Below are 16,101 nucleotides of genomic sequence, written 5' to 3' on the forward strand. Positions count from 1 at the left end.
TATTCATAAACACGTGTTCTCTCCTAAGCAGTATCATCCTGAACACACTACACAACAGAGGAACTACACCACAGTTCAGACTTTTGGAACCACTTTGTCAGCAGGCTTCACTTCTCTTCTAGGTCTTAATTTGAATATGCAAGACAGCCCCACACTTCTAAAAGCTCTAGAGAAACTAAGAAGCATTAGGAGACAAAGATAAGCATGTAGTTTTAGGAGATGTGATTAATTAGGAACATTCACTGCCTAACACTTTATAAGAAGGAGGATGGAAGAAGAGGTTGATGTAAGAGACAGTTCACTAAGGGCTTCCTGAAATTCACCCATTTTCTTTTTCTTTAAATAGCAATTCTGTTACTTTAATAGCTCTATGTACTTATTGACACTTCAAAGCCATATTACATTCTGTAACTAAGCCTTCCAGAAAACCTCCATATTCTTTCAAATAGCCATTTGTGTATTTTCCAGGTGTTGCCAACTAACTTGATTAAAGTCTTTTTTACTAATGTTATCAAAAGAACTGCCAATGCATGTTAATAAATGCGCAAACATTAGTTTGTTAGACTTGAAGACTCAAAGGTATTTTCCAACCTAAATGATTCTATGATTTCTATGATTTTAATGGAGACATATCAGTGTTTACACTTCTGAAGTGGAACAGTCTCAACACTTTCTATTAATCAAGCATCAACTCAAATACAATTTTTCAAGCACTATCCTTTTCACCCAGATTTTATGAACAAATAGCAATATAGTCACAACACACAAAAAAAAAAATCCCTCTGCTTAAGTTGCTTTAATTGGAAATTTATAGAACTGCAGAGGAAAATTCTAACTATTGTAAATTAGGAAGCCACTGAAGGAGCCATTTGCAACAGGATAATACTAAGAAGCCATGAACGCAACTCACCCACATGACGCTGCCTTGACAATCAGGGACCACTTTACTAACACATCATGAGCAGGCCTTGAATTACAGGCCTCTCTATTACACTAACAGAAACACGAAAAAAACAGTCACCAGTAAATATTTAAAAAGAGAAACCTAACATAGCCCTCAGTTGCATGGGAAGATAAATGGCTAAATCCTCGACTTCTCTATTGTGCTGTAGCCATATTCTCTAGCACCTTCTATGATGAAAAGATGTCTTGATTGTTCTCAAGTGCGGTTTTAGAACACCATGACAGGACCACATCCAATTATTTAGTTTAAAGCAAGTAATTCTGGCTGTTTCCTTCCATCTAACCTCTGAACAACTCTGCTATAAATCATTGTTCCCATTAATAAGACTTCCATCAAACTACTTGCTACAAGTAAGTTAAACACATTAGCTTACAGAATTAGTAGAGGACACTTAACAATGACCAGCTTTCTCATCTACAAAGAGTTCCATGACCTTTTCCATGGGCTCATTTAGTCTTGTTCCTTTACTAGTAACAAACAGTTTCTGGGTTTGGGCTTTTTATGACTTGGAATGATATAGGATTATTGACCTTGTCATCAGATAGAATATAAAGCATGTAACTTATTTGGAACTTTTGTCCCTTCTGGTGATGCAAAATTAGGAGATAACTGCTTAGGACTGTCTCAAAGCATGATCACGATGTATCTCAAGGGGGAAACAGGATTATTCTTATAGGTTCTGCAGTTCCTGATACTTTGAGGCCATCTGTCAACTTGAAACCATTTCAGCTGGAAAAGGTCTCCAAGATTATAGAATCCAACCTTTAGACCGATCATAAAGAGATAAGGTTAAGGATAGAAGTCAGGCGCACCTCCTCCTAACAAAGAAAAGCATTGGATACCAAATAGTACACCAAAATAAAAGGGGAAAGGTGGAACTACAGCCTTGTCAAGATACCTAAAACTCATCTCTGTTGCTTGCTGTTACACATGAATTTTCCATGGAATGCTTGAGAATTACCTTGACCACAAAGCCTACAGAAGGACACCACCCAACTTTCCTTCACCCCATATCACTCCTCACAATAAACCACTTTCTTGACCATTATTTTAATGATTCCTATATAAGCAAGAGGAGGTTAAAAGCAGTTCCCAGATTCTTCTCCTCTTTTCTATCTTATACTTCACTTCAGGAATACTACTAGACTTAAATGTTTACTGAGGATCTGTTAGTGAAGTATTAGACTTGTACAAGACAAAAGTATTTTGAGACAGAGTTCTACAGGAGACAAGTTCTGCAAATTAAGGTCACATCCATTCTTTTCTGTAACAATATAACTTCTTCCATTTAAATTTAGTACATCTTAAACATAAATGCACACAATGTTCCCCAATAAAGAGACACTGTTCAGTCCTCATTAAATTGTACATTATATTGTGTTCATTCATGGCATTTGGGTGGTTTTCTTAGCAACTCTCAGGATGGGGGGAGAGAATTTTTTTTCTGTCTTCGCCTAAGAGCCTGTTTTATACTATGAGACAACTGAAGCAACAAACAGGTTCTCCATATCATGAAGAGGCCATAATACACAAAACTATTTACAGCCTTACTTACAATTGATCCTCTGAGCTTGACAAGAAAGAGCAGTAATGCAGGCCACAACACGTAAGTCAATATGCCATCTTGGAGTTATGTATTCTTTACTCTTCAGTAGAAATTCAAGCATGTTGTACACTCTCATTTTACTTCCAGAAACAAGCATGCATACATACCCTTTCTGTCACTTCTGCAAGTACTCAGCTCCCCAGCTGCAACCCCCTTGGGCTCTCAACAGCTTTCACAGCACCTGACACCTGTACTGCCACTGTCCGTGTCTCTCACCAGCTCCTGCCACCTCTGCAGCTTCTAAAACAAACTTAAACCTCTCTTTGGAGATACTGCCAGCATTCTCTAGAAACTATTTCTGAAAACAGATACACATTTTCCTGGATCCCGGGTGCCTTCACTGCCACCAAGTTCACCTTCTGGCTACAGACCTCCCCCAGCACCTGGAAGTGGACACTTGTGACTTCACTCAAAATATGTCCCAGTGTTAATTTCAACACAAAGTATTCTGCAACAAAGACTACAGCCTTAGCTATTTGAAAATTCCTTACCTAAACAGTGGTCATCAAGCCCTACACATTTCTTCTAAGAATAGCCAAAGACAAAAAATGCGTTTTGTCAAAAAGCTGAAGTTAACTATTTGTGAATGCATGAACCCCCAACATAGTTTTCAAAGTGAAAACTTTGCACCCCTCTCATAAAGAAAACACAACTATAGAGTTGATATATGTGGACTAGCAAGAGCACACCACTTGTACAGCATATGGAATACGGCCTGGGAAACTAGACCTGGTCTGAGAACTACTGTTTCAACATGCAAATGTTCATCTTCTACATTGCCTCCGGGATCCGGAAGTTTATACTCATCACACACCCAGCCTGGGCTACCGTAAATGTAAACAACAAACCACTGAATGTGACAGAGAGAAATTCGTTATCTTATTTAACAAAGCAGCGTATTCCAAGTTATTTGCTGTATTAGGATTAGCTAAAATCCCATATACCAAGTGGGTTACAGTACATTAGCCCCATCACCAGCAAGAAAAGACACTGAACTTTCTTGTTTGCCTGGCTTTTCAAAAGGTTCTGTCAATGCAAAGCACAGAATACAAACAGTAGGTATATTCTTTCACCTTGAGCATAACAAATTTCCTCCGTTCCCTACTTATGTTTTGCCCTTCATTTATGTCTTCGTAGCAAGGCAACTCATTTGTGCTTGCGAATTAAAGCCTCAGACTAATACTACTGGGCTTCACTCAACACAATATGGCCATCTTCTTCCTGAACTGTAAGCCAACGGGCTTACCTACCAAGCACAGTTGCAATATACAAATGTTATAAACTGGAAACTGTGTCTATAAAACGCAATTTATGTACCTTTAATCATGTCAAACAAAATGTTCTGTTTGACAAATAAGGTTTTTTATCATGTCAAACAAAATCATTTGGTGAACAGCTGTTCCATTAAAAAAAAAAAAAAAAAGAAAAACCAAACAAGCCAGCATCCTACCCCTATTTAATTTGTTCTCCTTCTCAGTGATTAGATTGGTAATTTTTTTGGGGGGTGTGTCCTGTTCTAGAGGCTAGAGTCTATAATTTTACTTAGTTTGAAAATAAATGTTCCTTCTATTGACTTAAGGAAAAACACACTCAACTTCTCAGTAAACTGATCTTCCTCAGCTGAAGCTCTATCTACAGCATCTGCATATAAAACAAGGCCCACGAATATTTATCCTTACAACACACAGAACTGTGTACAGTTACAGATTTCAGTAAAAGCAATCAAATTTGATCTAGCAAAGTACATTACACAATACGCTGAAAAGAACCTCTGGTTATGTTTCTAAAAAAATGTAAAGCAATTGCAAGCATTTTGTCTAACAACAGCAGTTAAGGCAGGTGATGGATGGCAACAGTGATGTAAAAAAAAAAAAAAGAAAGCTTGTTCTCCCTTTTTTTAATTGACATATATCAGCAGTTTTTAAAACACAAGAATTTCCAAAAATCAGTTAGAATAGCTTTAATCAAATTAATTGTATTTACAATCTAAAATTAAAACTGTACAATAACTGGTTTTGTAAACTTAATTTATAAGCTGAAACATGTCTCTCCGTTCTATCATTATCTCACTATCTACAATTCAACCAAATATTAATTACAAGAGTATCTGCCTTCTTAATTTCTTTTTCGATATCTCTCAATGGCACGCAAGCGCAACAATATTAATAAAAAAAAAAAATCAAGCTGAAAAAGGAAAGGATCTCTACTGCTCTTGGGTTTTATCACTTCCTTAAATGAGTCATAACAATCATCAGATGCTATCTGTTTGTTTTTATATAAACTGTTTTAAAATTCATGGCTGGTAGGGTGTAGTTATTTGACAAACAAAATTAAGAATTTACCACTAACAGTAACACCAACTGTGGCTAGTCACTAAGAAGTTTCTCATTTCCTTTTTTGTACACAGAGTCTGTCTGGAAATATGTCTGACATGTTAAAGAAATGCATGTGCTTACATAATAGTATATCCTCACAATAGTGCTACACAAGCCAAAGGAAAAAAAAATCCAAAAATCAGTAGCCTAAAACAAGCAGTAAGTTTAAATACGTTTCCAATAGCCTTTTTTAAATAGAAACAAAGAAGCAATAAATCTGGCAGCAGTCTAAATAATTCTACATTATTGTTTAGAAATGTAATTGAAGAGCTCACAATCAGTCCTTTGACTTCACAAGTTAGTCAGAGAACCCACAGCATACCTTCTTTTAAGTGTTTTTTCTGGGGAGCAACTAGAAAAGATGATCTGGTTTTGTCTAGCCCTACTAAGCCCCAGTAGCATTATTCAGTTAAAATCCCGCTGTAAAAGAGACACAGATACAGAAAGTAATTCCTAGAATATAGACTAAAGCTACCTACAACAAATTATGTTTACAGATATCACACAGAGAAAGAGAAGAAAATTTAGGCTTTTCAACTGAAGCATCTCCAATATGGCAGAACTACCTCCCATCTACACAATAAGGTATTTATTAAATGTTGTTAAGTATTTCAAGGTAAGTGAAAGAGATATATATTATTACAGGCACATGACCTGGCAAAACATGAACAGGAAAATCTGTTGTGTTTGGTCCCTTCAAGCAGAGAAGCCAAGAAATTACGCAACATCAGCCAACGCAACAGCACCAGCCAAATAAAAACTTAAATGATTCCTGTTAAAGAACAGCTGCCTTGAAGAAATAGCAGTTATTACAGGTAAGTTTACAATACTGAGTTGTTAAAATAATATTGACATGATATACCTATCAGAAACCAACTGGAAGTAGAACAAAACATTCGCATAAATGTGTATTTTAAACCCATATTGCGAACAGAACTAGATGATAAAGTTTAATACTTTCACGACCTAAACCCCTATGTAGTGCATCCATCTCCCAGGGCTCAGACAAAAGAGGCAGCTAACTGATGTTCACAAAACTAAAAAGGGCCCTGAAGCACTGTTCAAGTTTGTGCAACATATTACAAGGTGAAGTTTCCAACAACTGCCAAATTAACTGCCCCTTGCACATCAGAGATCTCAACTTCGAGAACTGCACAGGGAGGATGTCACCATGCAGGTGTTGGCCTGAAGGAAGCACCTGCTGCCCCTCCCTGGTGCTGTGGATCACAGTGTCCTCCCTCATCTGATGTTGGTGTGCTGTCTTTGAGGTGCTGAGTGTCCTGGTGAAAGACCTGCAGGAGGGGATGAACACACTGCACAACAGGGAACATAAGCAGGAGGTCCTGGGAAGTCTGATGCTTTTTGAACACTGTTTTGTGAGGACTGAGGCTCATCCAATCCTCAAACTACTGCACTTTCCTGCTTATCCATATGGACACCAATGACATTTCCAAAATGCAACTACTGAGAAAATCAAGAGTGACTACTGAGCACTGTGGGCAAGGTAGCTGAGGTGGTGTTTCTCAGTCTCTCCAGTGAGAAGCAAATGGCTCAGGGTAGAGTAGATACATTCAGAGGGTCAATAATCAGTTATTAGCAGAACTTTTACTGCTATGACCACAGGAACTTCTTTCGGGAACAAGGATTCATCTGACAAAGTGCGGCAAGAGTACTCTTGTCACCAGGCACAATAAGCTTGTGAATAAGACTTGTCACATTGAGAGAAGTGAAGACAAGGGCAACACGACAGAAGGTTCTCTTACTTCCCTTGTAAAGCAGCCTGTCTGTGGGCCCATCTCAAGTACGTGTACACAGCACGAGAAGTAACAGGAGGACTTAGTCCATGCACCATTGCAGAGCTATAACCTCACAGGAATTAGTGTGATGGTGGGACAGCTCACATGGCTGGAGTGCTGCAATGGAAGGACAGAGACTCTTTAGAAAAGCCAGTCTGGGAAGGTAAAGAACATGGTTTTCAATCCATGCAAAGGGCTGTTTGCAACACACACTGCTTTACTTGGAATGAGTGACAAAGCATTCGACAGCTTATAGGAAAGGATCAGAGAATAGTGCAACATGGCTGACTTTGTACTAGATGCCTCCTACAGACCTCCTGATCAAGGAGGAGCAGTAGAAAAAGCCTTCATTTGAAAGTTGAAGGAAGCTTCATGATTGCAGACCCTGGCACATACTAGGGCCTACAACCATTAGTATCTGCCAGTAGGGTACAGCCAAACACAAGCACTCCAGGAATTTTCTTGAGTTTGTTGAAAATGATTTCTTGATGCAAGTCATCAATGAGCCAACTAACAAATATGCTCTGCTGGACCTATTGCTCACAAACAGGGAAGAAACAGACAGAAATGTGGAAGCCGAGAGCAGCCTTGGCCACAGCAACCATGAAAATTGTGAAGTTTAAAGTCTTAAGAGAAGTGAGAAAGACAAATAGTACGTCATACAGTGCAAGACCCAGTAGATACAGCTGCAACATGACACTCAAAACAGGTTTCAGCTTGTTCAGGGATCTGCTCAGTAGAATGTCCTGGAAGACTACCGTGGAGGGTGAAGGGAAAGCCTGTGAGTGCTGGCTGATCTTCAAGACCAACCTCCTCAAAGCACAAGAGGAACCATTCCTGCATGTAGGAATTCAAGCAGGCCTGACAATGAACCAATGTGAAAGAAAAGGGAACCTGTGGCTCAGCTTAAATGCAAAACAGAGAATATGAAAAGTGGAAGCAGGTGTGGGAGGAATACACAGACATTGTCTAATCGGCAGGGGTGGAGTTAGATAACCCAGAGCTCTGCTGTGTTTGAAACTAACAATGGATGTGATGGGCAGTATAAAGAGGAGAACACACAATTTGATTTTTTCCTCTGAAAGTGAAGTTATACAGAAAAAAGACCTTTGTACAACAAGGTGTTAATACACATCAGCATCTGCCAGACATCCTTTACTTAAAAATATAAGAGAAAATCTGAAGAATCAGGGCTTCTAAATGCAAACTTGAAGTCTGATCAGTTAGCAATAAACATGATTTAGTAGCTGTACTAGCTTACTCATAACCCTGTCTAAAAGAAAGAAATTGCACATGCTTCCACTTAGCACGATTTTTGAGATCCAGAACACAGCAGCCTGAATCTCTTGACATGGCAAAACAATTCTTGCACTGAGAAGCAATCACAGTCGAAAAATGGGCACCAAATGACATTCTATTGCAACACCTCTATGAATACAGGTTTGCTTTAATGTCTTTCTGTTCTTTGGTAACAAAGATATACACACAAGGCAGTCTGATTATTGATTTTCTAGTCTGATGATAATATGCTAATGAAACAGTCATGGTGTTTAGAGGCAGCATTTTTTGTTGAAGCAAAGTCTTAACTATTTTCTAGCAAGGAATCACTGGTATCATTACCCTTGCCACAACCTAGGTACTCACAATAACTTAGCTGCCTTTTTCTTCATCTCAAAATAGATCCCAGTCAAGACACAGCATATATTTAGCAGACATTAGTCATGGAAAATGCAGAGGAATCAGTCTAGTGCAACAATGAGCAAGGGAAAAAATAAATCTTCACTTTACACTCTAGGGAAGCATTAGTTTTTCAAGACATTCTTTCCACATACACACTCTTATTACACACACGCCCCCATAGTAAAAAAGATAATAACTAAAAAAAACAGTGAAGTTTTCATATGATTCCTCAGTTCACTCCACCTGAAAGCAGACCTCAGCTAACAGATCATCATAGTACAGCTGTACTGTAGAAAGAACAGTAGCAAAGGGCAGAGTAGGTCAAACAGCAGAATTCCAACATACAGGGGATGCTTCTCTGTAACTCCCACTTCCTCTCAGCAGCTTCCACCCACATGCCTCATTCACAGGAAGCTCCAGTTTGCTTGGAGGCAGACTCCAGACATTCTGTTAAACTGGAGCAACAGTGTGACAACAGGTGCCCAATCCGGAAACATCTACTTAAGTTTAAAAAAAACCTTCAAGTGTGTTTTTAAGTTTAAAAATATTCTGATATTTCAGGATACTATCTTAACCATACTCCAAGAAGGTAAGTCTAGATGCCTTCCAGTACAACTACGAAAAATATCAGTATTCATTCAATATCAGCTGTAGAAAGTTTAAACTTCCAATTAGTTTAAGTTAAAAAAAAAAAATACACCCACACCTTACCAGAAAAACAAACAAAATAATCAAAAAAAACCAAAACGCTGAGTCACAAGAAACCTCAAAATCTCTCACAGTAGGATTCTGGGAAAGAAGGTGACACACCTCTAGCTCACAAAATACCATATATTCAGAGAGTTCAAATGAAGATTTGAATAAGGTCCCACTCTTCAAGCTGACATTGTGTTAATCAAACATAACCTTCAGAGCAGAAGACAAAAGAGTAGGAGAAAGGGAAGGTCTAATACACTACTAAGGACAAATGCAGGGGCAAAGAGTCAAACTCCAAGAAAAACATAAATATACCTTTTATAAAAGTGGATTCTAAAGGAAGATACAGGATGATACAATGAGTACAGCACTGTGAATACTTCTGCTAAAACAGGACTTGCTAGAATTAATAAGCAAGGGGTATTTCAAGGTTATGAAGTACTTCAGCATTGCTGAAATAAAACAACTGGTGCCAGTATACCCAAATAGGACAACCATTTCATTACACAGCTCTGAGTCAATTTAGTTTAAGGCACTGAAGTAGGGAAAACAAAACCTCAGTTTGAGCTAACAGCCTTTCCTGGGCAGAAGTCGCAAGAGCCTCCAGACTGTCAGATATACACCACTACGGATCAATATTCCAAAACGTTACTTCAGGCAACACAAGATGTACAAAGGCTATAGAGCTCTACTCATGTGACACTGGACAATTCACAGAGACAACTGTAATTCTCATTAAGAGCAAGCATTCACTTTTTTTTCCTTCACATTTATAAAAATGGAATAGCCTTCCTGCTATACAATCCTGGCACTGTTATTGGAAGAATAAAAGATTTAGTCTTTTCTGTAGGTAAAGAAATTATTAAAACCACCATAAGCCATACTCTAAAGACAAAGTGACTGAAAAGACTTGAAGAAACTAAGTTTTCTAAACTTAGATAAATAGGCACACTTAAGATGTGTAGATATGTAACTAAAGTGGCTCCATCTACTGGTTAAAATACGCATTTTCTTTGTTATGACACTACTGCAGCAAATTCCCAGTGAAACAAGGAACTCTGAGGGTAACAAACACAAACTAACATAAGACTCTTAGACAGATAATCCCTTCTAATAACTGTTGAGATATGCTGGCAAGGTAGATTCGGGATGCTTGCATAATTAAGGTTTAGTCTCAATAATACAAAAAGGAGCTCCTAAAACGTAAAAACCGACATTTTAAACACAGCTGTTGCACTTTATTAAAAATAATGTTGTAGTATTTTCACTTACTGGTAATTGTGCAAATGTAAATTTAGAAACAGATATTTAAGAACATTGTAAGATCATCTGTAAAAGAATCTAAAGTCTCATTTTTGCATTCAGACACTGGTCTACTGGATTAAATAGTACGTGGTGCTCAACTTCATCCGCTTATATAAAAAAAAACTCATTTGAGCCTCACTATTCATATCACTATTTCAAAATATTAGCTGGATAGCTACCTTCATTTTAGCAAAAAATTTGATTTGCCCTTAAACTTTATCATCCCAGAATGTGCTATACCAAAAGCATGACATTATTCTTTGGAGACCCTCTCTAACTAAATTCAAGTATATGCAAAGTTATACTCTTTTTATCAATCACTAGTTATAGAGCAGTTCTATTTACTAAGTATGACTACTACTTCAGGGCCACTAAAGGTCCTGTGGAACAGATATCCTTGTGTAAGGACATCAATATTCAAAGGCCAACAACAATTATGCTGACATGTCAAATCACCTGCAGAAGCAGATCAATCACATGGATATAAAGCAACAAATACTCAACTTGGTACACCTTATAGCTTATTTTGGAGAGTAAACAGAACTACTACAATGAAGCTTAATGAAAGTTCTCAAGTAAGACATCAAGTTTTTGACAGCCATGGTAACTTTTCAAGAACTCAAAAAGACTGCCAGATATGCACTTAAGAGCAGCTTACAATACTCTAATCCAGAGGCCCACTACACGGTGCAAGCTGTACAAGGCATGCACCATACCCAAACAGCACAACACAGAAAAGCAGCTTGTCTCTCCAGTCATAGATTCAAGACTGCAAGGCTGCAAAGCTAGTACAATTCTCTCTGATCAGGGCTATTTAGCTAGGACACTGTCACACAACTCTTAACTGTATTGCTTTAACTTGTGCAGAGCATGTGTTCAGCCAGATGCCACAAACTTGTGGGGGAGGAGAGTTTCCTGCACAGTCCTCAATTATGCAGTACAAACATACCCTCAGTTGCCCTTGTCCAACCATAAAGGGAAAACACCAGTTCAAGCTTACTATGTTAATGTGAAAAAAATCTATATTCACCAGCATAATACTCTTCAGACCTGTCATTTGACTTAACATAACAAAAGCCCCATGTCAAATAAGAAGGCAGCAGATGAAAGTACCTGTAACCCAGTTGATAATGTGCATGCACAGCTGTTAAAAAATAAAAAACAGCAGACAACCACATAGCCACTTCAGAAAAAGCACAAGGACATTAATGCCCTCTTCAGTGAGATATGGCAGACCACAGTACTTTTACTGCTTTGATTAGGAAAGCCAGAAGGAGAAGCTGGAAATACACCCTTCTCCAACAGAGCCACTTTCAGTTCTATCATCATCTACAGTAGAATTAGTGATAAAAACAGATGTGCTTCATCAAAAGAAAAAGAAAACACAAACCCATTACTCAGCTATACTGCATGGTCTACCTTGTGAACATTTTGAGATACATGAAATAGTATCAAATACCAAAGGAAAAAAGTTTCCATCTACTTTTTTTTTTTTAAGGTAACAAAGTATTTTGAAAATATTACCTGCAAATACCTAGAAACGGAACAGCAATATATTTTCCTTTAGATGCTACTTACAGCTGTTGCAAAGAAGCCCACCAAACTACACAGTAATGAACAGCATAATGACAAAACCTAGAAGCTAGATCTAAGATCGCTGGTACACAGTATCATGCATTTTAATACCATTATTGTAATTGTTAAACTCACCACTGTACAGAAAACAAACTGCCATGTTCCACTCCTATTTAAACAAACCCAACAAGAATTACCATAAGTAGCTGCTGAGGGAAGAGGCAAAACAAGACAAGCGTATAACAGCTCCTCCTTATAACAGCTCCTCCTTACGCTCTCACAACCTCCAGCTGTTTTCAAAGTCAGACTTCCCGAGGCTGTTGCTCATCTATTTAAAAACCTCAATGTATTTGTCTTCCAATGCTTGTCCAACCTCCCCTTAAGTCCACAAAAACTTTTTATGTACACATTGTATAACAAGTATGCCTGTGAATCCCTACACTGAGTAAAGAATCATCTTGTTTGTTCTGAACTAAGCATCTAACTCTGATTTGACTGTGTGCCTCCTCTTCCATGTTCACCTACTCTCTCCAAAGCAGTTTTATAGAGCCTTACCATATGACTGTGCCATCATTTCTACCAGGCTGACAACTCTTAGACTGTTGAATTCATTCTTGTCTTTGAACTAATTCATGTTTTGTTGTCCTTTAGTGAAGGTTTTCCAATAACAATGTATCTGTTCTAAGATGAGGGGCAGAACAGCTTACAGTATGTAAGGTATGAAAGGACCACAGATCTATGCAGTTCCATGTCTTTTTCCTATTGTATTTTCTAGCCATACCAGATGTTCTGATCATCAGTTGCTCTCTGGTTGTAATAACTATCAGGTATTTGCTTCACCTCCCCCTTCCAACTTCCATGTACACATTGCCACCAAGCAGGTTACTCAAAATACCCAAGTCCTAAACACTTGATGATTCTCTTCTTTAAGACTGGACCTAAAATACAAAACAAGCAAGGTTACAGGATATTTTATACTTTTGATCAAATAAACAGAGGGGGAGGGGAACATGTGACTGACAGAAGCACTCCTCCATATGAGAGGCACCAGAACTTAACACATAACGTATCTAATACTATATGAACACAGAAACAACACTGGACAAAGGAAGAAAAGAAAATTTTAGAGAGCTCTTTGTTTGATTATGCTCCTGTACTTTTAAGCCACTGCACTGAAGTTCTTAAATTTGATTCTCACTTTCTACAAAGTCCTTTCATCTTACTGAGATGTTTATCTCTGAAAAAGCTATGCATATGTAAGCAGTTTCAGCAAGCTTTGCTATCAGGAAGGTGGCCTGTACTGTCAAGAAACACAGGATTAGAAAAATTAAGTCAAGCTGTATTGTCAAAAATACTCGTATTTTGGATTAAGTAGCTTTTGTGTATCTAAAATTGCACCTCTCCCATACAAAACCCACAACAAGTCCAATATTGTGCTATACTATGTAATTGCCCAAGATCAGCATATTCTGTCTTTTCTGTAAGCCATTTACCCGTTGTGTTTTCCACAGAAATTCCTTTTTTCTAGTTCCGGCACTGAGGTCAGGCATTGCTGTTGCAAGGAAACCAACCTGGACCACTTCACTGAGCACCTCTGTTTAAAACACCTACATCAAAAATGACCATGCAACAGCACAGCAGCTTTTGCATCTGGCCCAAAAACCCCTAATTAATTTCTGTTACAACAGAACCTAATGACTCCTGCCAGGCCTGACAAATGTGCTCAAGACACACTGACTTTCACATCATCTGCAATCCTCTTTTTGTTTGGATTCACCTGAGCGTAACCATTACTATCTTCAACTTTAACCCCACACTTGAAGCCCAGAGTTTTTGCACCTTGCTCTACAAAGCCTAGCATCTCTTTACTACATGGGAGTATTCTCCTGCCAGAATACACCTGATACAGAGGAGCAACGTAGTTTTAACATGAATTAAGCCTATCAAGCAGTCTGCTCTTAATTAGAATTATCTTGAGCAATCTAACATAAATTGGGAATATGCCTTTTGGGGGCAGTGACATGGTGGAGAAGTGGTCTGGAATAGATCTGCAAAACACTGACTTCTGAAGTCAACTTACAAAGATTGTAACATTTGCAAAATCCATGGACCTTTGAACCACTAAATTATCAACACTCTTGTTATAACAAAGGAAAAACACACTGAACATACTGATGTCACAGGAAGCGAATACTTCATTAGACTGCCAATTTTATCAAATGTGACTCAAGTCTCTCCTTGAAGAGTAACAGAAAAACGATGAAAACGCATGTGTTTTCAGTATTATTTCTCTGTCTGTCACAACACGCTTTGTGTTACAAACTACACAAGCCTCCTCTTCAGGCACTGTAGACAAGTTGCTGTGCGACACCTTTTTGGAAAAGGCCCTGAAGGAGAACATCAGAATAAGAGCTCAAAGGCTCATTAACAAAATCCAGACCTTGAGTCATTCGAAGGGAGGGGAAATTACAACCGTGGAACCACATGTATTTTTCAGCAGCACAGGAAGTAAGGCAACACATGCCTCCTCTACTGAGCCACCGGCCCGGGAAGGAAACGAACCTCAGCTCCATGGTTTTACCCATCTGCCTCCCAACAACACTCCCACCCCCAGGATTAGACACCCGTCCCCACCACGCCGCCGCGCACCTCGAGGGCGAGGGGAAGCTCGCCGCTTGCCATGTGTGCGCACTTCTCCCTCGCCCAGGAACTCGTCAGCGAGCGGGGCAGGCAGAAAGGCGAGGCCAGGGGCGGCCGCGCCGCCCACCGCCGCCGCCGGCACAAGCCCCGTGGGGCTCTCACAAAGGAAGGCGAGGGGGGCGGAGGGGGGATCCGTGCAGACGCGGCCGCCGAGCGCACGGAGCCCGCGGCCGAACAAAGGGCTCCGGCCCCGCGCTGGGGGGGCCGGTGGGGGGAGACACGGCCACGCGGCCGGCATGCGGGCACGCCGGGCGACAGCGGCCGAGACCCACCGCCCGCTCGGGGACCGGCGGCGCCGGGGGCCGGGGAGCCACAGCGGGGTCCCCGCCGTGTCCCCCGACAGAAGGGGGGCGGGACGGCCCCTGCGCGGCTCTGCCCCGCGGCAGCCCCTTTGTGCGCCCCCCACCGCACCGCACCCCCGCGTTACCGTGGTGAGCAACGGTCTCATCTGCTCGCCCGCCCGCTCCTCTTCCATCGCGGCCCCGCCGAGATCGCCCGGGAGCGAGAGAGAGCGAGAGCAGGGGGCGCGGAGCGACAGGCGAACGGCGAGCCGGAGCCGGACGCGGGGGCTGCGCTGCCTGGCGGAGGGAGGGCGGGCGGCGCCGGTGCCCTCGGGACGGGGCGGCCGCGACTGCTCCGCCGCGCCGGGGGCTGAGCCCGGACCGCCTCGGCGGCGCGCCCGCTGCCCCCGCCCCGCGCCGCCGCCCGGGCCAATGGGAGGCAGCGCCGCGCCCGCCGCCCCGCCCGCCCGCCGCGGCCCCCCGGGGCTCCCGGGGCCGGGGCTGCGCGGGGCGGGAGGGGGGCGCGCGGTCCCACTCGGAGCCGCGTGGCGGGACCGGCTCTGCGCTTTTCGGCCGCTCCCGGGCCGGCATCCCCGACGGATGCGAGGGCTCAGCTCCCAGGATGGCGCGGCGGGAGGGCAGCGAGCTCCTAGCGCTGCCAGTGACTACGGCTGTTCGATGCTTCCCTTTCTTCTCTTTTTTTTTTCTGTTTTATTTTTTTGACACCCTTCGCACTTGCTGGTAACTTCTGCCAAGCTTTTACACGCAAGCTGAAATTTTCCATGCCAGGTGCCTGCCTCAGGCTGATTTTTTTTTTTAAGTTATCAAAATAATTCAGTCATTTCCAAAAATAATGTTATTTGACCTTGCATAAATATTCCAACAATCCTTTACTCAAAAGGCCCGGAGGGGTGGCGGGGGAGAGTAGTGTCAAGGTTGTGCTTTTGGCTGCCCCTGTAAGGCTTCGGTCTGGTGAAAGTTTTTAGAAAGAAACATCTGTTTGCACTTGTCTACTAGAGATAACTTCGCCTTGTCTGCCTCTGTGAAGATGACACCTCCTCGGGCATCTTCGGTTGTGAAACACCTTGTGCTGACGGGACTGAACATCCACACACAGCAGGTG

At 41.2% G+C, this 16,101-nt stretch overlaps 1 protein-coding gene across 8 annotated transcripts in view; it reads right to left on the minus strand.

The window, feature by feature from the left end:
* Positions 1 to 15,253, minus strand: part of SLC4A7 (solute carrier family 4 member 7) — a 93,677-nt gene extending 78,424 nt beyond the window's left edge. For 7 of the 8 annotated variants that reach the window (XR_001875320.1, XR_001875319.1, XR_001875318.1 and 4 more), the window contains exon 1: positions 15,125 to 15,253. The gene's annotated coding sequence lies outside the window, so the exon portion shown is untranslated. Of the gene's footprint in view, positions 1 to 14,646; positions 14,666 to 15,124 lie in introns of those variants that run through there. The other variant, XM_017817981.1, reaches the window with a different exon arrangement.
* Positions 15,254 to 16,101: the final 848 nt, after the last annotated feature.

Source organism: Lepidothrix coronata, unplaced genomic scaffold (assembly GCF_001604755.1).
Source record: "Lepidothrix coronata isolate B3197 unplaced genomic scaffold, Lepidothrix_coronata-1.0 Scaffold64, whole genome shotgun sequence".
NCBI classification, from domain to species: Eukaryota; Metazoa; Chordata; class Aves; order Passeriformes; family Pipridae; genus Lepidothrix; species Lepidothrix coronata.